At 41.4% G+C, this 24,343-nt stretch overlaps 1 protein-coding gene across 1 annotated transcript in view; it reads right to left on the bottom strand.

Annotated features, from left to right (window-relative positions):
• Positions 1–24,343, bottom strand: part of LOC109401057 (alpha-mannosidase 2) — a 351,116-nt gene that overhangs the window by 68,645 nt on the left and 258,128 nt on the right. The gene's annotated exons all lie outside the window — the stretch shown is intronic.

Raw genomic sequence — 24,343 nt, 5'->3', positions numbered from 1 at the left:
TGAAGTTTTTTGGATTATGCAAATATGTAAAACTGCACTATTGGCAGATTTCTACGATTCATAGTCCGAATCGCCCAGGATGAAAATCTTTCACGTAGCCCCTTTGCACCACCACGGACGCACTGGACTGAAATCGAAACGTTTTGTTTCCAGTTTCCCTACAGCTTCGAAACGACAAACTTTACGCTCTGCTACAACTGCTCCAAAAGCAGATTATGAACGGGAAAAGTTTGGTACTTGCCGTTCCCCCTTTTCTATTTAACTTCGAAAGAAACAGAATGGCAACACTCGACACATGTTGCTAATGGTGCGATAATAGGGACATTATCCACTAAATCGCGAAGAAACAATGTACGAACCACGTCCCGGAGTTTAATCTTGTCCTCGCATTTACGTTATATTTTGCATGTATTTTACAGTAACAGACTGACTAAGTTTAAAGTAGAGAAAAAAAGAGATGAGCATCGTCCCCTAAAACATTCGCCACAAATCCTTTGTGCAGCAATTTCACTGCTGGTTCCGCCGTGCGTTGCGACCAAAAGGCGAAAAAAAGCGGGCTAGGTGCCGAAATACCCAGCTTAGTCTATTATGGAACCGTGCCGGAACGAGACCGCCCGGTAAAGTGGGTGGCTGCTTTTACTGGTTTTGAAAGTGATGCTTAGAGTGTGGCGTATGTTCATGCTACTGATTCACATCGTCGACCAAACCTTGATCATTGGAGAACAACAGAAAGTCGTCGACCTAGACCGCCACGATGATGATCTTGCCACTTTCCATCTTGTGATACATGCACATGTCGTATTTCGAGCGCTTCAGCCCCATCCGCTTTAGCTCATGGTCCATTTTGATGTTCCATATTCTGCTGCCCGGTTTAAGGCCGAAAAGGGCCTTCTTCAATCGGCAGACCTTCCTGGGTGCGGTTTCGTTCCGGAACTCCAGAACCGTCCAGATCGCATTGAAGGAACACCGCCGCAGCGACCATCTGGTACACGAAGAGATTCAGCTGCGCGGCCAGCGCAAGGAAGTAGCGGACAATGGGAGAATACGTTTCGCTGTAGTCTACTCTTTTCACTAGCGAGAATCCCCTTTATCACAAGTCTCGCCTTGTAACGTTCGATGGTGCCGTCCAGGTTGGATTTGACCATAAAAATCCATTCAGGCCAAACATGTCTAAAGGTCCTATCTGCAGAAGAAAGGCTCTCTTTGGTTTCCCTCTCTTTCGTTAATATCTCAGCTGTTTATTTGTATTATGATTGTCTCCTTGCATTGAACGATGGTCAAAACAATCGTCTTTTGATTTGTACTGCAAAAACAGTTGAAAAGTGTATCATTACATTGCAATAACTGAAAGAGAAAGTAAACAAAGAGAGCCTCTCAAATGCAGATAGGACCTATTGAAATGTTTGGCCTGAATTTGTTCTTCAAAGCTTTCCATCCCTTTGGAAGATCCACCAGACACCACGTCTCGTTCGCGCTGAACGCATCGAATTCTGCCTCCATTGCTTCAATCCACCGGTCCCGGCCGTCCCGGCTTAGTGCTTCTTGCAGCGTACCATGGTCCTTGGATACCTGTAGAATATATTCCGGCGTGAGATGGTGGCCGTTATCGGAAGAAACATCCACCTTGCCTTAGACTGGGCGCTCCCAGTTACTGTGCCCAGTTGCGTGTTGCATTTCAACAGCTACTTCTTTCGAGTGTGACGAAGGCGCAGTGCTGTACAAGCTCCTGTGCTGTGAATCACGTCCTCATCCTCGTTAATCTCGTCGTCGATTCTGGGGAGTTTCATACTTTTAAGGCAAGACACTGTAAAGAAACCTTAAAATCTGCATACTTGCCCGGGAATATGCGCTCCCTAACGCTGCAACTCATCGTAATATTCTGAGAAAAATGCGAGGTGAACGCAAGCAATTGTTGCTGATCATGTGGCTCTTCTAGCACACTGTCCGCCGACATCATCGTACTGTCATTCTCCCTCTCTGTGCTTCTGATAACTACTTCACAGTCAGCAACGGTTTATTGCTTGTTGACCACGGTGCCCTGTTGACCGCCATCCATGATCTCTTGCTGATCAACTCTCGTGAAAACCATCGGTTCGACGTGACAGTCGAATCCGTCTCCTCCAATACAGGAACCTCCGCTACCTGACGCTCATCCAGTATTACCACATCCTGACTTCCGAAAACTTGATTGTTTTTTGGATTGAACATTCGATAGGCTTTGGAGCACGCTGAATAGGCGATCAGAATACACAGCTCTAACTTGGGGTCCCACTTCACACGCTTCACCTTTCAAGAGCACGTGACCCATCGCTCATGAACTGGAGACTCGTAGATTGGACAGATCCGGTTTCCGTCCCGTGAACTTTTCGATGCCTTTCTTCGGTGAGCGGTTGACTAAGTGAACGACTGTCGACATCGCTTCCGACCAAAATTCGTTGTCCAACTTGCCAACATGCGCTCAGCCTACCCATTTCGCTCCGGATTGTGGCGCACGGTCGTCTCGTCTCAATGCCATTCGTCATGAGAAAATCTTCGAATTGCTGACCGGTACCTATATTCGACACCGTTCGGTTCGCAAACATTATAACTTTTTCCCAGTCTGGGTTTCGGAGTAGACCTTGAGCACTCCTTGAACGCCTCAAATACATCCTTCTTGGCCTTCAGAAAATAGACGAAGGCCAATCGATAAAGGTGACGAAATACTTGTTCCCACCAAGAGAAGGCTTTTCCATTGCGCCACATACGTCCGAATGCGGAAAAATCTCCGGTTATTATTTAGGTATTGCCATACCTGATGTCATTATTCACGCGTTATGCACAGAATATACACCAGTTATTATTTTAGGTATTTTACCTCTTATGTAGGGCTACTTAATACCTCATTCAGGTTGTAGGTATTCGGTTTTCCATACCTGAGTTAGTTATTCTTCAGCTATTTTCTCCTGCTCGGGAACTGGTGGCTGGTCGTGCTACACACGCACTCGTTTGACCAACCTGTTTCAGCTGATAAAGGCCGTCCTTTTCGCGGCCCGTGGCGATAACTTCTCCCGTTGCTTCGTCCTTGACTACACACGATTCCCTCGAGAATTTTACGCAATAGCCCTTCTTGAAAATGCGACTCACAGAAAGGAGATTTATTGCGAGGTCTGGAACAGAGAGTACGTTAGATATATCTAGTCTACAGCACTCACCTTCCACATCAGCATCCAGCTCGAAGTTCCCCGTGGCCACAACCAGTGTCTCGGAAGCGTCTGCCACAAAAATAGACTGCGAAACCTGCTTGCCGCCAACTTCAACACTCTTATCTCTGAACATGTGGTCTCCGGCTCTAGAATCCAATATTCGTCCAGGGAGTTCCGCTTCTTACACGACAAAATTGTCTTCTTTTTCATGTTCCGGGAACTCTTCTCGTTCTTCGTCGTCGACTTCTGTGGACACTCCGACGCGTAGAGCCCAAGCTTCTCGCACTTGAAGCACCTCATGACCGTCTTGTCCTTATTCCTGCTTGAACCGCCCTGGTGCCTTGGTGCTGGGCTAGATCGTCACGTCCTGCAGAATCTTCGACTTCACCCAGTCTGCCGTCCACTTGATCCCTGATACGTTCATTCAAATCGTATCGTATCGCTTCGGCAGCCCCATCATGAGGTTCAGCGACATCCATTTGTCGTTGAAGAGGAAACCGTGCTCCTGCAGCTTCTGGTTTGTTGTCAAAATTTCATCCACATACTCCTTTACGGAAGAACAGTCTTCTGATGGAATACTCAGCGCAGCGGACACGGCTCCGAACCGATAGACCGAGTAGACACCGTCGCGAGATTCGTGATAACGAAGTAAGATACACGGATTGCGTTTATTTACAACATCTATTTCGGGCAACCGACAAGTACGGACTGATAATCATTACAAACATGCATGGTCAAGTAAATAAACACTCATTAGCTGTTATGCTTCGTCAACTCAATACAAATACTCTAAACAGTGGGCTGACGTGACTTTACTCTTAACAGTGGACTGACAATACTTTACTCCAACATCTTCAAGTTCCAACAGAATCAACTTCCGCAGCAGGCTAATGTTCCGATACTACCCACTGCCCTGGAAGGCGGTCCGAAGGCTGTGCCAAGCTTCTTCGGCTGTTCGGGCATTTTGAGCTAGACTATAATTAAACCTCTCGATACTGAGGCAAATTGTCGTCAAGGGACGGTCTGACAAATCCTCGGTGTTTTGCACGTCGTCCGGAGAATTCACAGCTCGCCAGGTTCCCTCCTTGATCATCACCATCCGCATTCCGAACGTCCACGCAGCGTAGTTGTCACGGCTCTTCAGCTTATCCAGTGATTGATGAGACGCACTAACTGTTGAACGGAATTCGCTGGTTGAACACTCATGCTTCCTGGTTTCCCCCGGGGTCCACTTCCCTTCGGCCGCCGGAACCGATAGCTTGAGCAGGACCGTTTGGCGGTAGTCCGTTTTCGACCAGAAATCCAACTTGAGCTGCTGGTGGTGGTAGAAATCCTTCTCCAGATCTTCTCATGGACATGCTTCATAAGAAATTAGCTTGAAGACTTTTTGAGATTCCACTTTTCGGCTTGTTGTTTGGCCGGTTACTAGGTTACACCAGACGGTAAGAGCTATCCTGGGCTCATAACCTCATAGAATGAAAAGAGTCTGACCAGGTGTAGTGACTAACAAAGAATAGTCCTGTTCAATGAAGTAGGTTGAACAAAGTCGAAGTTGCTGCATCCTGCTCTTACACATTTGTTGGCGAATAGGTAGGATGCAGCAACTTCGACCATGTTCAACCAACTTTTTTGAACAGGACTATTGATTTATCGAAGGGATACAAATTCAATGCTTACTATGTTACATAAAAGACATTCCCATGGTCGCTAATCCTTCGTCTCACCAGAACTCTAAATATACAACTCAACGGTGACCAAAACCCTTAAGAAGGAACTCTTAGTGGTTAGGCATTGCTTCAATGTGGGCTAATGCACATCGCATCCTCGAGGTTAGCTGCGTAGCTTGCAGCAACGAACATCGGAGACTTGCTTTGGGGAGTTCACCAAGATAGCATGCTGGCGCTTAGTCAGTTTCCCAAGTGGTCCTTACCACTTCCTTTGTCCTGGGAAGACAGGCAGGGTCAAAGTCCACGCCTACCTCCAACTGTATATCAAGTATCAAGAACGCCTGCACAGCGATTCGACCTTTCCGCAAGTAAGGTCCTGTCAATCAGCACACTGAAGGGCATGCCGACATGGGGCCGTCACCTGCCCCGACCTTGCCGGGGACTCCTTTTCAACCGCGGGTTCCGATCTGACCCAGTAGTACCAGGATGTTCTCTCCGCGGCCACTTAATCGCTTTAGGGGTAGGCTTCGACCGCAGGGCACAGGTATGACCCACGTAGCCGACTCCCACCCCTTGGACCGTCTCTTGTATAGCGTCTGAACTAGTCATTCTCAGAGTCCACGCGCCACCTCTTTTGTAGCTCCAAGATGATGTGGGTAATAGCTGATGAACGGCATTTGAGCCAAGCTCGTCATTACACATCGTCTTGGCAAGATCGTCCGGTACAAAACGTGTTCCGCCGGTACCTCCAAACCTACAGAAACCGAACATTCGGGAGTACCCGTATGACCCCAAGTCGGGCAGCCATTCCTTAGTATGGACAAGGCGACACTAGCCAGAAGCTTGCGCTTACACCGCAGAGCTATTGGACATCATCTGGGACTGTTCAACCTACACTCATCACCGCTTGCTGCTCTGACTTTCAGTTGGACACGACCACCACCTCAATTTTGTGGTGAGTCAATTCCAGTTTCCAAAAGCGCATGCACTCCTCCGCAACTGCGATCGAGTGGGTTGCGGTCAATTCCACTTCGATGGATTCACCGCAGACCTTGTAATGGCTCCTGAAACGTTTAAGAAACGCTGTAAAGCGTTGCGGAATCTCCCTGAAGCTCACTTAAGTGCTGTGATCCAAAATGTATTTTCAAAAACTGTAGGCCTTTAAGGTTAAGGGGTCTTTCCCAAAACCCCCAGAGACCCTATGAAACCCCCGAAAACGCCTGCATAACGCCTCTGAAACCCGTCAAAAATCCTTTGAAGCTTCCAAAAACGCCCTCGAAATTCCTCTCGAACCACATGCAACGCACCCGAAACCTTCAGAAACCACCAAAAACGCCTTCGTAACACCTTTGAAACTCGCCAAAAATCCTTTGAAGCTTTCTGAACTGCCTTTGAAATCCCCCTAAAACCCCCTCGGACCCCATGTAACGCACCTGAGATCCTTAGAAACCACCGAAACCGCCTACTTAACACCTGAGTAACGCCTCTGAAACGTTAAAATCATCTGAAGCTGTCCGAAATGCCTTCGAAATCCCCTTAGAACCCCCTCAGACCTCATGAAACGCACCTGATAGCCTCAAAAACCACCGGAAACGCTTTCGTAACGCTAGAGTAACGAAACTCGCCAAAAATCCTTTGAAGCTTTCTGAAATGCCCTCGAAATCCTCCTAAAACCCCATCGGTTCCCATGTAACGCAACTGAGACCCTTCAAATCTCCCCGAAAGTACCCCTGAAGCCCCCCGGTGCAACGCGTCTGACGATCCCCCCATCCCCACCTGCACCTCCCCACTGCACTCCCTCCTGAAACTTCCATCAAAACCCTCTGAAACCCCGCATGGCCCCCTTTTAATCTCCAGGCCACTCGCCCTTCTTAAACTTCTTTTCAATCTTCAAATCATTTAGGTAATAAATCCTTTTAGGTAAAAACTCTATTTGGGCAGCCCTGACTCGTTACCTAAATGGAGGTTTTGGTGTACATGCTGGCTGAAAGAAGCGACAGGGCAAACCTAGGAAGCACTCTTACGATAGACGGGACACTTTCGAGGGGCTGGAAGACTTCGTCTACCTCGGATCGTTTACAGCGGATAACAACGTTATACTCGCACAGGTTATGCGAACACTCGAAGAATTCTAGCGTGGGTTGCTTTGGACCATCTTTGGCGGTGTACAGGAGTACGGAGTGTGGCGGTGAAGAATGAACCACAAGCTTGCTGTACTCTACGCGTAGCTACGGTGACAAATGCTGGAAGGATACGTTAGACAGAATGAAAAGGCCGGACAACAACCCCACAAAGCTGGTGTCCGCAAGAGATCCGGATGGTACAAGAAGAGCTGGATGGCAGCGTTCATTGTGGGCGAACCAGGTGCAGAAGGGGCAAAATTGGGACTCGGCCGAGGATGGATGACTGCAGTCACGAACCAAGTGTTTTGGCGAGCTGAATGTAGCTCTCTGGAAAAGCCGGAAGGAATAAGAAATTTGATTTTTGGGTTTTCAACATATTCTGAAAATAGGCCGCACCCTATGGTGGCGCTGCTGCTGCGTTGGTGCCTGATGGTGGCTGCGGAGAAGTGCATATGGATGGCCCATAATGAAGAGATAATAAGATTGCAGGAGCTTATACTGGGGCACCCCGGGCCTCATCGGGACGAACGGAGAACAAGGCGAATAATGGAACGCGCACAGCAGAGATGGTACTGCCGCCGGTTGGCCGGCCTGGTGCGGTGTGGCAAAGGCAAATCCATCGCATAGGCAAAAACGACGACGACGATGGTGATGATGATGACGACGACGACGACGACGACGACGACTATGCTTTTGTGCGCCATGTGTTCCAAATGGGCGGACGATAGCTGCCAGCCGGCAGCGTGGGGAAGCGTTTTGTCAGAGCAGTCTCCTATATAGGATTAATATCCTGTGTGCGCTGCCAAAGCTTTCGGAAGGTTCTGCATGGGAGCCTCTCGTAGTCGTTCTTTCAAGTCGTGTAGAACAAGGGTGTTACTACTAGTCGGATTGCGATATCGTATCGTTGCCGATGCAGGAGCGTTCGTTGGTTGGCGGAAAATGAACTGGAGCGAGAAAAATTGATTGAAATAGTTTTCGGTCTGGTTCGGGGCGGATGAGGAGTGCTTTCGGTGATTTTTGTCACTGGAACAGAATTTCACGCCGATGTGAGCTGCTTATTCACACTTGCTAATATGATTATATGGTACGTCTGGTCGACTACATTATAACTATTAAAACTTAAAGTAGGATTATGGGGCTCTGGAATGTGCAATGGTGAATTGGTAATGTGATAGGAGGATCTCTGCTTACAGAACTTCTGCTTTTTATTCTTCTTCTTGACGTGACGTCCCAAGTATGACACAGCTTGATTCTAAGTTTGTGGTTTTGCTTGCAGAACACTTAACTGAGAAGCAGGCTTTCTCCTAGTGAACGCGTTGTGCCAATAAGAAGTACAACAAGAAAGCTCAAAAGAAGAAGGAGAAGATCAAAAGACGTAGAACAACGTAGTGACATGTACTCGTTCTTCGTAGAACGAAGAACGTAGTGACATGTACTTTATGTACTCGTATTATTGAAGTCACTCACCATCGGAAAATTTAGTTGTTTCCGACGGTGAGTCTTCGATACGAGTACATAAAGTACATGTCCCGAGCTTCTTATTCTTCTTGTCATACGTCTATTGATCTTCGTATGGCCAGTTTTTCACTTCAACAGCTTTAACCGTTTCGAATCTCAAAATTTTAAATTACTATTGAAACTAAACGTTTCATTTATCCCGCTAGCATTGCCTGCATAATCCCTTTGTTCTACATACAAGCTAATAATGTCTGTCTCCATTACTATATTGCCGGTCCCTCGTATTATTCATGGAAACCGCCCCAAAGTTAGAGGTTCTCTATTGAACTTTTGTGAAACGTCCAGAGAGTTCGAACAAAGCATTCGTCTGAAACGGGTCCCTTCAACCCGAGCACAAAGCTAGACAGACAGAACAAAACACAACCAAATCGAAAAGTAACTTTGAACGATTTGCATATTATTGGATCTCGTATTCGTAGCTATCTGAAGCAGCAGCAGCAATAGGAACGACCACCCAGAGTACACCAGAGTGTCGTATTTTTGACTCCCATGAATGCACATCAAGTACCTAGTAGCTTTTCGAAAAAAAAAGCAGCATTGGTTCGAACAAAGCCAGAATTCATTGCACACTGGCGAACAGTCAACTGCTAGAGTATTATTTTTAGTTATACACTGGGTTTGCGTTAGCAAATGGTATTGTACTCATGCGCAAGATAAGATTTTAGTAAATGTCCTAGTAAATTAACAAAAGTGGCAGTTTGGTGCCAACTGCAGGTAGGCTCAGTGTACCAGTTATGGCTATAGTACCTTAAATTCGCCATAGTCATTTTTCAACCTTTAATGATGCAAATCAACAAGAAAACATTTGTGAACAACAGATCAAGTTCACAAAAGATGGTTGCAATTATTCAAACTTCACTATTTGCTCAAACTATGATAGAAATTAATAATTTTCCCTAATTTTTCGACTTCCTTGCACCTTATTTCGTCATAGTGTACCAGTTATGGCTAATCCCGTAAGGAATGCATGTAAATAGCGCGAAGTGGAACCCAAATTAATAAATGTGGCCATAACTGGTACAGGGTTCCTATCATTGGCACACGCCGTAATAAATAAATTTTGGTCCCGTTTTTATATTTTACCTGTAAAGAACTAATCAATCATTGACTTATCGATGGCATTCGACGGTCTTCTTCTTATTTTTGTAGAAATAGTTTTCCTTACGTAGTGCGATAACTGGTACAGGCACCCTAATAAATAACAACTGGAACGAAAAATGGTTTGATCCTCTGTACGTGTGGTTCATGTTACTTGCCCATAGAGGACTCCCAGTCTAATCAGTGTTTTGTAGACATTTAACTTTGTTCGAATGTAAAGCTCTGCGAAGTCCAAAGTAAGCTTGATTTCCTGTCACAATGTTTCTCTGAGTTCTTCTACTGGTGTCGTTGTCGGCGGTCACCAGAGAACCCAAGTACACGAATTCTTCAACCGCCTCGAGCTCATTACCGTCGACAGAAATTCGGGGTGGCAGGTGCGATGATTCCTCCCTAGAGCCCTTTGCTATCATGTACTTTGTCTTCGACACATTCATGACTAATCCGATTTACCTGGCTTCATTCTTTAGTTGCCATTGTCTCAAATTTGCGAGCTATAATATCAATATCATCAGCGAAACCAAACAGCTGAACGGATTTCGTTCCACTCGTGCATTTCTTCTTAGTACACCCCTCTAAAGCAATGTTAAACAGCAAGCACGAAAGACCACCACCTTGCCGTAGCCCTCAGCGAGAATCGAAGGGACTCGAGAGTGTCCCTGATACTCGAACTACACACATCACTCGATTCATCGTCGCCTTGATCAATCGCATCAGTTTATTCAGGAATCCGTATTCGAGCAATCTGCCATAGCTGGTCCCGATCGATGTAATCGATCGCCGATTTGAAATCGACGAACAAGTTATGTGTGGGCACGTTGTATTCGCGGCATTTCTGCAACACCTGGCGGATGGCGAACATCTGGTCCGTTGCCCCATGAACTCTCTCGCAATCGGTGATAGACGGCGGCATAAAATTTGAGAGAGTATCTTGTATCTTGTAGTTAATCGGACATCTTTGCTTGTAGGCAGCGCTCAGTAGTGTGATCGCGCGGTAGTTCCCGCAATCTAATTTGACACCCTTATTGTAGATGGGACACACGATACCTTCCATTCCTCCTGTAATACTTCATCTTCTCAAATCTTGGTAGTGACCCAGTGTAGCGCTTTCATCAGTGTTTCTCCACCGTATTTTAGAAGCTCGCGTCAAGTACCATCTGCTCTAGCGGATTTGTTGTTTTAAACCGGCCAAATTCCTCTTCAATCTCTTAGCGGTCAGGGGCGGAAGTCTTTCAACCTCCGCACGTACTCCTAGATCTGTTACCACGCCACCTTCGGTGTTTGCAACTTCGTCATTAAGGTCCTCATCGTAATGCTCTACCACGTGGTACGGAGTGTCATGTGAAATTAACTATGCTGAAATTGCACAACTCTGTTGCGAACATACTTTGATTTGTGACGAGTCTTCCTCCTCAAATTCATCCTGAAGATTGGCAATGCTCGTTGGATCATCAGGATATGGGTATCGCTGTGAAATTCGATAGCTGCACACAGGACCGACTGGACATGTTGGACGACGGATATTCTGCCTAAAAGGAAATCCGCTTCCAATCCAGCTCAAAGCGGGTTTTCTCTACACGGTTTTAAAGATTTACGCTGATTTTCGTGGTAGTTCTGATTATGCTGACATTCGTGCAGGATAAGTTAGAGTGCTTCTTTTTGACCCTATCCAGTTGGTCATTGGATGATGTATGTTGTAGTGTTTGCTGGCAACTTTACATTGAACGAGTCGAACAGCTCATCTGAAACAAACTTCACCTGATGCTGATTACGGAGGGTTCCAGAAACTCGACAGTTTCTCGGTTGTGACTTGGCTGGTGGATGGATAGGTGTTGCGCTGTGTTTTGGAGACTTCACACAGGATGGACTTAAGCACTCGAGCACACTGGATTTGTCAAGAAGCTCCTTCTGAGCAGACTTTGGCCGCAGCCGGTTTAAGAAGCTTCCTAAAGCAAGGCGTTAACTCTCATGAAGTTGGTACTTACCAGCCAAGCTCGCAGATAGATGTTCTATCCTAAACAGCGTTTCTAAGTTCATCCTGTTCCTCGAACTTCGATGTCGACATGGCGTCCAAAATCTAGTAGTGAAGGTTGGTGTACTTCTGATAGTACAGAACCAACTTCTGGTACGTTCGCAGGAGCGATGATATCATCTTCGACGGATCGTGGTCCACCAGGTTTCCAATGATGCACCGAATCTTTCAGGTCACCTGTTCACGGAGTTGGATGAGTTGCTAAGTTTCATCCATGATGGACTCCTCTAATTCCAGCGTTGAGGGACTCATCTCATGTCAATTCAAATGGCGATATCCCTTTGAGTTGAGTTTAAGGTTTAAGGTTTCGACAATACGAAGTGGAAAAGAAGGAAACAAATCCCCCGTTTGAGCTTCAAACTTTTGACCCTTCGAGCTGGATTTGTGTATTCCGTATATCAAACGTCCACTGCTACCCACTTGAGTCTACCTACAGATATTAGCATCGGAAACTGTTATGCACTAGTAGCTGTCATGGTTAAATTAGAGCTAGTTTATATTTGACTGACTGCTAACGACTGTATTGACGAGTATTTCGCTTGTTTTACGGCTCTTTCAATCTATATTAAGCAGCTAAAACGCCTTTCGCATCTACTGCCCTACGTTTCGGTGTGTACGTAACGTAGGACAGTAGATGCGAAAGGCGTTTTAGCTGCTTAACGTAGACTGAAAGAGCCGTAAAACAAGCGAAAAAAAAAGAGCTAGTTTATATATTCTTCTTTATTTGGAGCAGGGAAAGATCCGTGGAAGTGGAATTACAACAATTGGATCACTTCTCCAAGAGGCACAAAACCTACTTTTATTTTCAAAAGTTATGTAAAATTCAGGTACAACTCCAGGGAGAAATAATTCTCTGCGGGAAACCCTCCCGTGCATTATTATTTTCCGAAATTTGTCTGTTATTATCGTAGGGAGATCATTCGTGCTGAAATTCCTTGAATGAATTTTGCGAGATTTTTTTCTTAATTTTTTTATGAATTTTGCAAGATTTTGTTCTTAATTTTTTAGAAAATTCTCCAGGATTACGTCCACGGACACCGCTTGGGACACCACCAGAAATTTCTTTGTGGATTTTTTGATGATTTGTCAAAAAAATCTGGAATGTTTACAGAAAGAAGATTGTTGCAAGATATTTAACAATATTTTTGGCGAGAATTCCTCTGTATAACGCTTTAAATATGCCTACAAAAAGCATCCCTGTCCTTGGATTTTTTTTTATTTTTTTGTTAAATTAAGTTCGTGTCATACAAAGCCTTAATCTAATGGTTTTAACATATGTTTTGTTCAACCGTCTGAATTCTCTGATTGATTTCTTAAAGCAACATAACCTATTGTTTGCTTCTCCTGTTATGCACCATGCAATGCAGTGCATGGCTAACCACAGTGCTGCATTATGTTGTTTGTTGTTTACATTAATATTCCATTGCAAAATGTCTTCTATTTTTTCATATTGAACCATTATCCTTTCTTTTAAGACTTGCTTAGTCCATTGCCTCACTTCTTGACTATTCCTACACTCCCTTATTCTATGCATATTGCTATCTGATACTCCACAATGTTCACAGTAATCACCATTCAAATTACCAATGTTGTATGCCAACAATTATGTATTATGTCGTTTACTAGCTTATACACAATTTCCTTATCGGCTGACAACAAAAAATTCAGCCCTAAGTTCCTCCAAATTACGTTACATTCCACGTTAGGAAGCCGAGTTTCTACATCCACTGAAAATTTTAAAAATGTCTCCAGAGATTCCTCCGCAGATTCTTCTAGGAACTCTAGTAGCAATTTTCCTTTGCACTTCGTTAGGAGTTTCTCAAGAATTTTTTAAAAATATTCATATTGCAACTGATTTCCTCCTGTGATTACTTAAATGATATAGAAAATGCCTTCAAGGATGCTACATACATTCATGTTTTTATTCTTTCATGTATTTCTTCAAATGTTTCTGAAAAAATACCTACCTCCAGAAATATTATCAGAACTTTTCCCAGGATTTTTCTTCTAGAAATTACTTGAGAAATTTTTCTGGAAATTTCTTCAGGAATTCCTCTAAACGTTGCTTCAAATGTTCTCCCAGGTAGACGTGTGCGCCGCCGCGCCGCGCCGCCGTCGCCGACGATTTTTTCACGCCGCCGCCGCCAGTCAAATTGACCCGGCGCGCCGCTGATCATATTTTTTCACGCCGCCGAACGAAATTTCCCACGCCGATGAGAAAACGACAAAGGTTTTTTTCTCACCAACATTTTACGAACCACATATTTAAACCTGATAGCAATAAAAGTACGGGTTCGATTCCCGGTCGGTCCAGGATCTTTTCGTAAAGGAAATTTCCTTGACTTCCTTGGGCATAGAGTATCTTCGTGCCTGCCACACGATATACACATGCAAAATGGTCATTGGCAGAGGAAGCTCTCAGTTAATAACTGTGGAAGTGCTCATAGAACACTAAGCTGAGAAGCAGGCTTTGTCCCAGTGAGGACGTTACGCCAAGAAGAGGAGAGAGGAGGAGCAATAAAAGTGATAATTTTTAAACATTTTCTATTGTTTTCTCTTATTTTTATGAAGTTCTTGTAAATCTTTTGTAACATATTTCCTTCCATCCAAAAGGTTGGCGATGAGATAAGAAAATCAACGCTTTTTTAGGACTGAAAGCCGAAATCCCACGAGAAATCAGTCAACTTCCCAGTCGAACCTCTACAAGTTTTTGTATAGGACACCTCTGAAATTATTACACGCTTCGGAATCTCTCCCTCCTCAAAGCGTGGCGTAACTTACGGACTTTCGCCCTTCAGAAATAACCCAAGCAACACGACTTGTTGCTGAGCAACTTCAGTAACAGCATCTTCAGTGCAATTTATTCACTGTCCGTATTACGGACGACAGAACACAATTGCTTCTTCTTTGAAACCCAAAAAGCGCAGATTCTGAATTCTAATGCAACATAAACGAGCGAGAATAATAAAAAAATAAAAAAGATTGTGTCCAGACTCGAACCATGGACACCAGGAGTGTTATCTACTCACCTTACATACTACGCCATGAGCTCTGTGAGAGAATCGATGTTCAACGCACCATAAAAACTACTGAAGTTACTTGTTACTTTATTGCATCTTCTTTGCCCCAAGTTAGAGAACCGTCAAAATGAAAAGACGCTCAAGTTTTCTGCAACGCATTTGGAACCTTATCTGAACAAACAAACCAGAGTTAGATGTTTCATGCATGTTAAATAACACATTTAATGTAAGCTGACTGTATTATCACTTGCGAGCAATATGTAAGCTCCGCCTCCACGAATCGATGTCAAACACGTGGAAATTTGTGATTTCTATGAAATAAAGCCGCAACTTTACGAATTTCGTGGTTTAAATGCAACTCAACTGACAAGATGGAAGTTTCGTTTGCTTCTAGTGCAACTCATTTAGACCAAAGCATGAAAAGTCACATTCTGGATGATGTTGCAGGTGCTACTTGGGAACTCCAGGAATTATATTTACACAGTTATCTCAGGGTTCGTTCAGGAATTCTTCCTTCGGTCTTTTTCTATAAATTACTTCGTGGAGTGTCCCCAGGGCATTCTTCAGAAGTTCTTCCATGATTTTGTATAGTAATTCCAGTAGACATTCTAAATTCTGAAAACAATCATGTGTCTCATGAGTTCCTCCAGGTATTCCTCTACGTATTTCACCAGTAATTCCTCCTGAAATTCTTCCAAAGATACCATTAGGAATTTTTCTTAGGATTCTTCAAGAAATTTAGAAATATCTTCAGTAACAATTTCTAGAAAGTTTTACATATATTCCTTTGGAAATTTCTAGGAACATTTACAGAAGATATAGTATGTCTCCAGACAGCCCTTCACGGATTTCCTTAAAAATATGTTCATGAATTCCTCCGGGATTTTTTTTCCGAACATCCTCCATAAATTTTGGTAAAAGATTTCTCTTGGAATTTTTCTAAATATTTTTTGGTAAATACTTTTAGAATTCCACCAAGGGTTTCTGAAGGAGAGTGTCCAGAAATTTCTTAAGGAACTCTTTCTAGAATTATTTCAGAAAGCTCCTTGGGACTCTTTCGCATAATCTTCAGGAAGTAGATAAACAATTTATTCAAAAAATCCTCCATGGATTCCATTTAAAGCTTACTACAGATACTGAAGATTTCCTTCTGAAATATCACTTAAGACTCCTTCAGTAGTTTAAGGATTTTACATGAGTGTCAGTAAGAGATTATCTTAAACATTTTTCCATGATTTTTTTTTTCATTTTCAGAATTTTCGGCAATTTCTTCGGAAATTCTCCCAAGGATTCCCATTTAAAATATCGTCAGGGCTTACCGAAGAAATGCCTAGAAGGTTTCTGTTTAGAATCCCTTCTGCAGTTTTTTTCAGATTTAGTCCCAGTTGGAGGTTCATCCGGGAATTCTTTGAGATATTACTCCACAGATATTTACAGAAGTATTTTATGAAATCACATAAAACATGTAGGAGTTATTCACCGAGGGTTACCTGAAATAATTTCTAAAGAAATGTTTAAAAATTTCCTGATCAGATTTAATGTTATTGAAACAATTTCAGAAAAAATCGTGGGAGGAGCTCCTGAAAAAGTCCCTGGGGGCTCCTGGGGGCTCTTGAGATTCACCACATAAGTTCAGTCAATTGGACGTAGTGGTTTAATTCCCCAAGGAATTTGTAGAAGAATTTTATGGGAAATTTTTGGCAAACTTAAGGAAGAAATATTGGAGAAGTTTCGGGTAAATTCCCTGCAGGCATTTTTGAAGAAACTTTCTGAGGAATTTCTGAATTGAATCATTAAGAAGTTTCTGAAGCAATCCTTGAAAACAATTCATAGGTAATTCGTGCAGACATTGCAAAGGTACTAAAAGAATTCTTAAATAATTCCCCTAATGAATTGTTGAAGGATGATTTGGAAAAAAAAAACTTGGAAGAACTCCTGGAGATATTCTGTATTCTTGAAAGAATTTCTTGCTCAATGTCAATGCATGGTATTAGTGGAAAAACTATCTGATACAATTTCCCTAGAAGAACTTGTGAAGTATTCTTAAATGAATCGAAAAAGAAATATTCTGGGAAACTGGAGAATGCTGTGCAGTAATTCTAAGAAGAGATATTCTTGAGATATTCCTGGAGAAAAGTCAAGAAATAAATCCTGATGGGATTTCCAAAGGAACTCCTGAAAGAATCTTTGAAGGTATTTTTTTAAGGGTCACCGGAAAAAAAATGAAAGAATCCCTGAAGGAAGAATTCTATAAATCTCTGCAGAATTTTGCGATCCCACCCATGGAAGAATGTCTGAGGAACTTCCAGGAAGCCCCCTGTAGGAACTTCCAGAAGAATCTATTTAGAATTTTCTGGAGGAATTTCTGAAGAAACGCATGACTGAATCCCTCAAGGAATTCCTGAAAAGAACCCCAACAGAACTAAAAAAACAGATTTTACCATGACAGAACTGGTTTAAAATGAGTTTAAGAAAAGAATATCTTAGAAGTGACGTGCGACTTTGTGAATTTCTATCGAGAGGGATCCTTTGTAAATTTTCTGGTAAGCGACCTTAAGGCGAAACTGGAAGCATTTCCTCACTTTTTGGTTTTGGATTTTTTATTAAATAACGAATCAATATTTTCAAATCGGTTTTCGTGCACATGTAGAGTATGGATCAAGGTATCTTCTGAATTTTTTATGTAGTGGAAAATGTTTTTCGTTTTTGCAGAAACCATTTTTGAATGAAATTTCACAAAAAAATGGTTTTTGCAAAAATGGAAAACATTTTCCACCTCAAAAAAAAATCAGAAGATACCTTGATCCATACTCTACATGTGCACGAAAACCGATTTTGAAAATATTGCTTCGTTATATAATAAAAAATCAAAAACCAAAAAAAATGAGAAAATGCTTCCAGTTTCGCCTTAAGGGTTCTCTCTGAAATATATAGCATACCTCTTGCAAGCATTGTTTTCATTAAAATTTCTGATTTACATACAGTGTATCAAACAATTGTCCGTACAGCAATTTATTGGTCAAAATAATTTTTCATTTAAAGGATTACAACTTTTTTATACGTCAATCAATAACGTTGAAATTTTGACCAATTAGAATCCATATATTAAAGCTCCATTGATAAAATTTTGAGCGAGATCGAATAAGTTTTCTGAAAATTATAGAACTTTTAGTAAAACTTATAAAATTTTTGAGTACATTTTTGAAACATTATATCTCAATATGTACTTGATGAAACTTTTCTAATATTTTTCGTGATACAACTTATACCTAAGGCTTTCATATGCAGCTTCGTTTAAGGTTTTATATTCATTACAAAAAATATGAAAAACCTGTATATGTTCAGAGGGTCATTTGAAAATTTATCATATTTTGATCAATAAAAGTGCCAAGTGTTTTCAACTTTTTTAAACTCTCTTAATGATATATTTTTATACAGGACCTACTAAACTACATATGAAGAGTAGGTCCTATGCATTTTTCGTTCAGTTAATGCACTTTTTTTGGCTGAAAACGTTTGGCACATTACATGTGCAAAAGATGGTATTTTTTTTTAAATATCGTCAACTACATACGCACATTTTTCATTTTTTTTGTTGTGAATATAAAACCCCAAACATGGCTGCATATGAAAGCCTAAGGTATAAGATGTAACACAAAAAAAATTGAAAAAATTTCATCGAGTACATATTAAGATATAATGTTTTAAAAATGTGTTCAAAATCTTATAAGTTTTACTAAAAGTTCTATAACTTTCAGAAAACTTATTTGATCTCGCTCAAAATTTTACTAATGGAGCTTTAATATATGATTCATGATTGGTCAAAATTTCAGCGTTTCTGATTGACGCATAAAAAAGTTATTAACATTTGAATGAAAAATTATTTTGACAAAAAATTTGCTGTACGGACAATTGTTTGATACACTGTACGTTTTAAACTTTCACACAAAATAGATTAAAATTGTACTTAAATGCAGCAAACAAATTATTCTGTATTGACGTTTACAAAATTTTACTGAAAAAATAAGGTCACGCCGATTACGCCGCCGCCGCCGCCGCCGAATACGGCAAACGGCGTGGCGCCGGCGTCGCCGCCGCCGCTGCCTCAAATTACTATAAGCGCCGCCGCCGGTAAAAACTGCTTCGGCGCACACGTCTACTCCCAGGTATTCACCTAGTCATTTATCCAAAAATTGCTCAAAAGATTACTTCAGAAATTGCTCCAGGAATGGCTTTCCAGGAATTTCTTCAAAAAAAGAGCTTTCAAAAATATCTCCAAGAGTTTTTTTTAAGGAATTTCTTGAGACAAGCCTCCAAGGATTTCATAGAATTTCCTTTAGGGATTCCTTTAGTGATTTTTGCGCAATTTCTGGAAGAGCTTTTGAAAAGTACCTGAATAATCTCTGAGCAAAATCTGCAGGTACATCTAAAGACATTTCAGAAGATCTGCTGAAACCGCAAGTAATAATCCTTGCATTTTTTCAGAAATACATAACTAAAGGAATTTCTCAAAGATTTTTTATTTTTGGAGAAACGTTGGGAAGAATTTCAAAAGCAATCTCTGTAGGATTTGTACAGACTTTTTTTGGAAGAATTTCTTTAAAAAATGCTTGGAAGAGCTTTTTTGTCAAAGGAAAGTTAATTAGTTAGTTAGTTAATTTATTTTCGATACTTTACACATTTGAGTGCATTCGTGTATGTCAAAGGAATGCAACCACAGAAAAAAGGAGGAAAATTCTAAATAATTTCTGGAGAAACTTCCGGTGAATTTTTTAAACAAATCCCTAAAAGAATTCCTTAAGTAAGTCTTAGGGGAGTTTCAGAAGGAACCCATAGAAATTTATCGAAAAGGTTTGTTGAAGAGAGAATATCTAAAGAAAGCCTTGAGGAATTTCTTAAGGAGTCTCTGACAGAATTGATTTGAAAAGGTAGCCCGAAGATTTTCTCTAATATACCTTGGTAGATTTCAAGACCAAATTTCTGCAGAATTTCATGGGTTAATTTTGGAAAAAAATCAAAAAGGATTACTTGGACTTGGAATCCTTGAACTAATTCATGGAAGAATCTCATCAGAAGTTTTTGAAGAAATGAATCTCCAGTAAGATTTTTGTACAATTTCTGAAGGAGTCTGTGGAAGATTTTCTGAAGAAGAACTTTCTTGGAGAAATTTCTAGAGGAACCATTGATTTTCCTAAAGAATCTCTGAATGCATTGCTGATGAAATTCGTGATGTTTTCTGGAAATAATTCTCATACGGATCCCTAAAATAATCAATGGAGGATGTTTTAAGGGAACTCAAGAAGATTTTCCAGAAGATTTTTTTGAGAAATTTCTGAACGATCATATGACGAAAATTCCCGATAAATTTCTGAAGTGATGCATGGAAGATGTTTTGATTTTTTTTTTCAAAAGTTGGCCAGTTTGGCAGTCTAGAAAGCGTGAAGTTGCCCCCACACCAATGTCTTCTATTGATTCGACAGATTCGATCAATCCAATCGCATTCGTTTGCAAACAAACTGATCAGCTGATCGCGACGTCATGTCTGCCAGAAAAAATGCCGAAACATGACATCACCTTTGGCACCATGGTATGGTACGACTACTACTTCAAAATGATCATACAGGACCTGTGAGGTATAGAACACATTGGCTCGAGAAACTGAGTGAAGGAAAAGTTCTAAAACTGGCGACAACCTAAATTCCTTCGAACCGAATGTGTATCCCCCACCGAAAGATTCGCCGTTTGGTCCTTCGTTCCGTGGCATCCTGAGGTCTTGAGAGACGTGTTCCCTCCAAGAATACCGCGAGTCTACTACTACTCGCTTAAGGCTCTGCATGGCCTCAACAACGCTTGTCAGCCGAAACGATTGATGCACAGTACCATCGAAAGCTATCCGGACGCAGTTGAGGACCAACGGATTTGGCAACGTCAACCGCTTTATAAAAGCATCCATAAAACAGTGACAACAGTAACAACATAAAAGCCCAAGAAACAGAGATAAGAAGCAGAATAACAGTTTCTTAAGCTGAAGTTTGCTTAAGAGTTGTTTGTTCAACTCTTATACAGCTAAAAAGTTTGTTGGGAAGGGGATATGCATCGCTCAGCGACTCCTAACGGCTGCTTTTAAGAGGGCAATGAATGATGAACTAGATACCAGGAATCGCTCATTCCTCGCCCCGGATCCATCTAATTCCATTGCGGCTTCGTTTGTTTGTGTTCCGGCACTGTCAAACAATACCAACCCCGCCCCGACTGCATCTTTCCGTTCTTGCTGATCGTTTCGGATGCGCAGCGTCCCATTGCATTACTGTTCCGGCTGCGTTTAGCGGCGCTTGAGTTGTCGTCAAAGTTGTGGCTTGTTGAGGTTGTAACTTGCCCACTGGGACAGAGTTTGACTTTCTCAGCTTAGTATTCAATGAGCTCTTTCCTTGGCACTTCCACAGTTATCTAAAAGTTCTCATTGCTAATGAGCATTTTCGCATTCGTATACTTTATGCCCAAAGCAGTCAAAGACAGCTGTTCAAAGTCAAAACCATTTTGACGGGAAAATGGCTTCTGGTTCTAAAAAAAAATAACCAGAATCATAAGCGATGCGCACCCGAAACCATGATTCGAGATCTCAATAAGATGATTTAGCTTCATGATTCTAGAAAATCCACCAGAATCATAAGCGATGCGCACCCGAAACCATGATTCGAGATTTCAATAAGATGATTTAGCTTCAAGGTCCTAAGAAATCCATCAGAATCATAAGCGATGCGCACCCGAAACCATGATTCAGAATCTGAATAAGATGATTTAGCTTGAAGAATTTTGAAAAAAAGTAACGCATTTGTAGCGTTACGAGACAATGACTCATAATATCATGATCATAAATCATGGTGTATTTTTATAAAACGAAAATACACTAGACTCATGAAATCATGAGTCGTTTTTATGATTTTTGGGATCCGAATTTTACCCGTGAGGGTGGCGATATAAGAAGAAGTGTGATTGCTGAAGCGCATAAAAGCATGAATCGGAACGATATGTGGAGGTTTTATGTAACTGTTCATAGTGCGCGCCATCATTCTGCGCCAGTCCCTGTCATGTGCAATGACCAGGAAACATGTTTCTTTGCTGACATGATGCTAAATGTTGTTGAATGTTGACAACACCCAAGTAGCACCTGCAACTAAAATGGAAATGATCATCGTTGCAAACATGTTGCAACTGAGTTTTCATGAAACAAACAAAATTAAAACCTAATAAAATCCTGGTGTTAATGCCAAACTGAGGTTTAACAGTTTTATAACAACTAGCAAAATGAAAACAAACGTCATCATTAGTCGAAACTTGCGAAACCAATTTGTAACTGAAGTATAATCTGTTTGTTTCAACGAATCATAGTTACAACCGTTTACAAACCAAATCAACCAAAACATTGATTCTGATTGTTATAAACATGTTGCACCTGGAACTTATTTAGAACATAACGAACAATTTTGACAGGAGAGGTAGATGTTCCAAAATGAGCGGCAAAATGTTTTTGTGATCATGAAAAATATAAAATGCACTATAAAAAACCACAAAATGTTTAAAAAATAACGAAATCATGTACAAATAAAATGTAACCTTTTCTTCATAAATTTATCGACATATCCCAAATTTTATAAAATTAAAGTGGTAAAATTTGAAAAAAATCTGATTGGAAATATAATATTAACCCTATAAAAAAAATTCTGCCTCATTTTCGCAGTACTGAACGACTGGTACCTACCACTGGGAAAATTTGAATATATGGGGTTTTGAGAAATGTTACGTAAAGTATAAAAATATTAAGAAATCCCACGAATATTTTTACAATGGGTTTACATTTTTTACAAAAAACGTGAAATTTTCGTTATGTAATAAATGGACAGCCTCTTGTCGACGTAAATGGGAAGTACACGCCAAGTGTCTGCTTTTTTGGTTGTTTATGCCCTGCACGGAAAATTCAAACCACCTTATTTTGGGTCGATTTTACCCTAAATGAGTATATCAAATGGATTAGTCACCCAAAATTAGGTTGTTTTTCCTCTCTCCCCCACAGATGTTGTCGAAAATAAACAGTGATGCGTCTATCCAACAGGGGTCCTTGAGGCCAATAAGCCAATTGTGGGTAAATGTAGATTTACTCAAACTTGGGTTGTATGAAGGGGGTATTGGGTTGAATTTACTTACTTACTTTATTTTTAGCTGGAGGTAAAGGTAATTTACCTTGCGTGAGTTTAATCGATTCACTCAAATGTTGACTTATTGGGCCAAGCTATGGGATTGCGTTTGCGTCAAAAGCATCCAAGTTTGGGTAGTTTGGCGGTTCCGTGTACCGCGTGCAGCATTTTTGTACTTTGTCAATACGCATTCCCATATACATGATTTAGCAAATAATATCTTTCTAAATTCTAAAATTAATTTTCAGCATTTTATGGGTGCATTTAATAAGCTGCTGAAATGCATTCCGTCGAAGCAATATGGCGAGATAATTTTTACCTCAAATGCCTAAATTTTCACTCGCAAAATGATCGGTAGACTGGGGCGCGTTGAGAATACGGAGCTAAAATGCGTAACTTACCGATAAATCGTTCATATCACGAATGGATGTTTTATATTGGCTCCACCTCTTGCGCTTTTTTGGTTGCAATTCAGTCGTTAATAAGACGATTGGTTCAAATGGCATAACTTTCAATATAGTTGCATACAAATTACAGGAACTTATTAATGTCCAACTGTGTTGCTTGGGCAAAGCTGTACCAAGAGAAAGGATTTACATTGTGTGGAACTGGGGTGTGAGATGGAAACAGCGTGTGCCACTCTGCGTTTAAAATTCGGCTTTGATTATTGTTTCACAGTTAATGGTAGAGACGAGTCATAGTTGATTACGACCATGCAGCGGAACCACCAAGCACAATTGATCATACAGGGATGAAACTTCGCTTGATTATCTAGAAGAAATACTTGCAGTTGAAACAGAAGTAGATTAGGAAGGACAGTTCGACTGAACGTGAATAAATCCTTGTTTTTCTGCAACTTTAGAGGATCGAAAGCGAACCGAAACACACATAACGATTCAGTGGTATGGTTTATTGGTCGAATGAGAGTGTTGCTGAACCACTAGAACCCCCCACCCTCAGTCCACGAATGGGTACATTTTGTTGCTGCGCTGGCTGCCCAGTTGCAGTTTGCTGTTGCTTTCCATTTTTTTCTTCTCTCACAATTTTTCCGAATGGTCGTCGTATTCGGTGCCATTATATTTATTATAAACGTTTAATGATGCGAAAACATATGAACGTTTTATTCTGTGCCAACGATGGCGACGGCGACGACAACGACGAAAATGGCAGCACAGCTAGGGTACTTTTATCCTTTTTTCATTGTGATTTTGTAAGCATTTTCCTGTGGCTGTGTGTGGCACTTGTGTGTGAATGTGCCATTTTCCGTCCGTGCTCAACACTGGCAGTCAATGCAATTGCTGTGGTAGCGTATCTCTTCTTCATGCGGGATTTTAGAGGATGCCCTAAGCTACACAAGCATTGCTGAATAAATTGCTGGAGAATTGGCTCGTATGCTATGCTAAATATGAATGATTGTTCCTGTGTTGGATCAATCTGAAAAGTACTTTGCTGTAGTTTAAATTTTCCGGAAATTCCCTAATTCAGATGAATTCCTTATTTTCACTGGAAGTGGT

This window comes from Aedes albopictus, chromosome 1 (assembly GCF_035046485.1).
Source record: "Aedes albopictus strain Foshan chromosome 1, AalbF5, whole genome shotgun sequence".
Lineage (NCBI taxonomy): Eukaryota > Metazoa > Arthropoda > Insecta > Diptera > Culicidae > Aedes > Aedes albopictus.
Note: the sequence above shows the minus strand (reverse complement) of the source record. Positions and strands in the feature narration are given on the sequence as shown.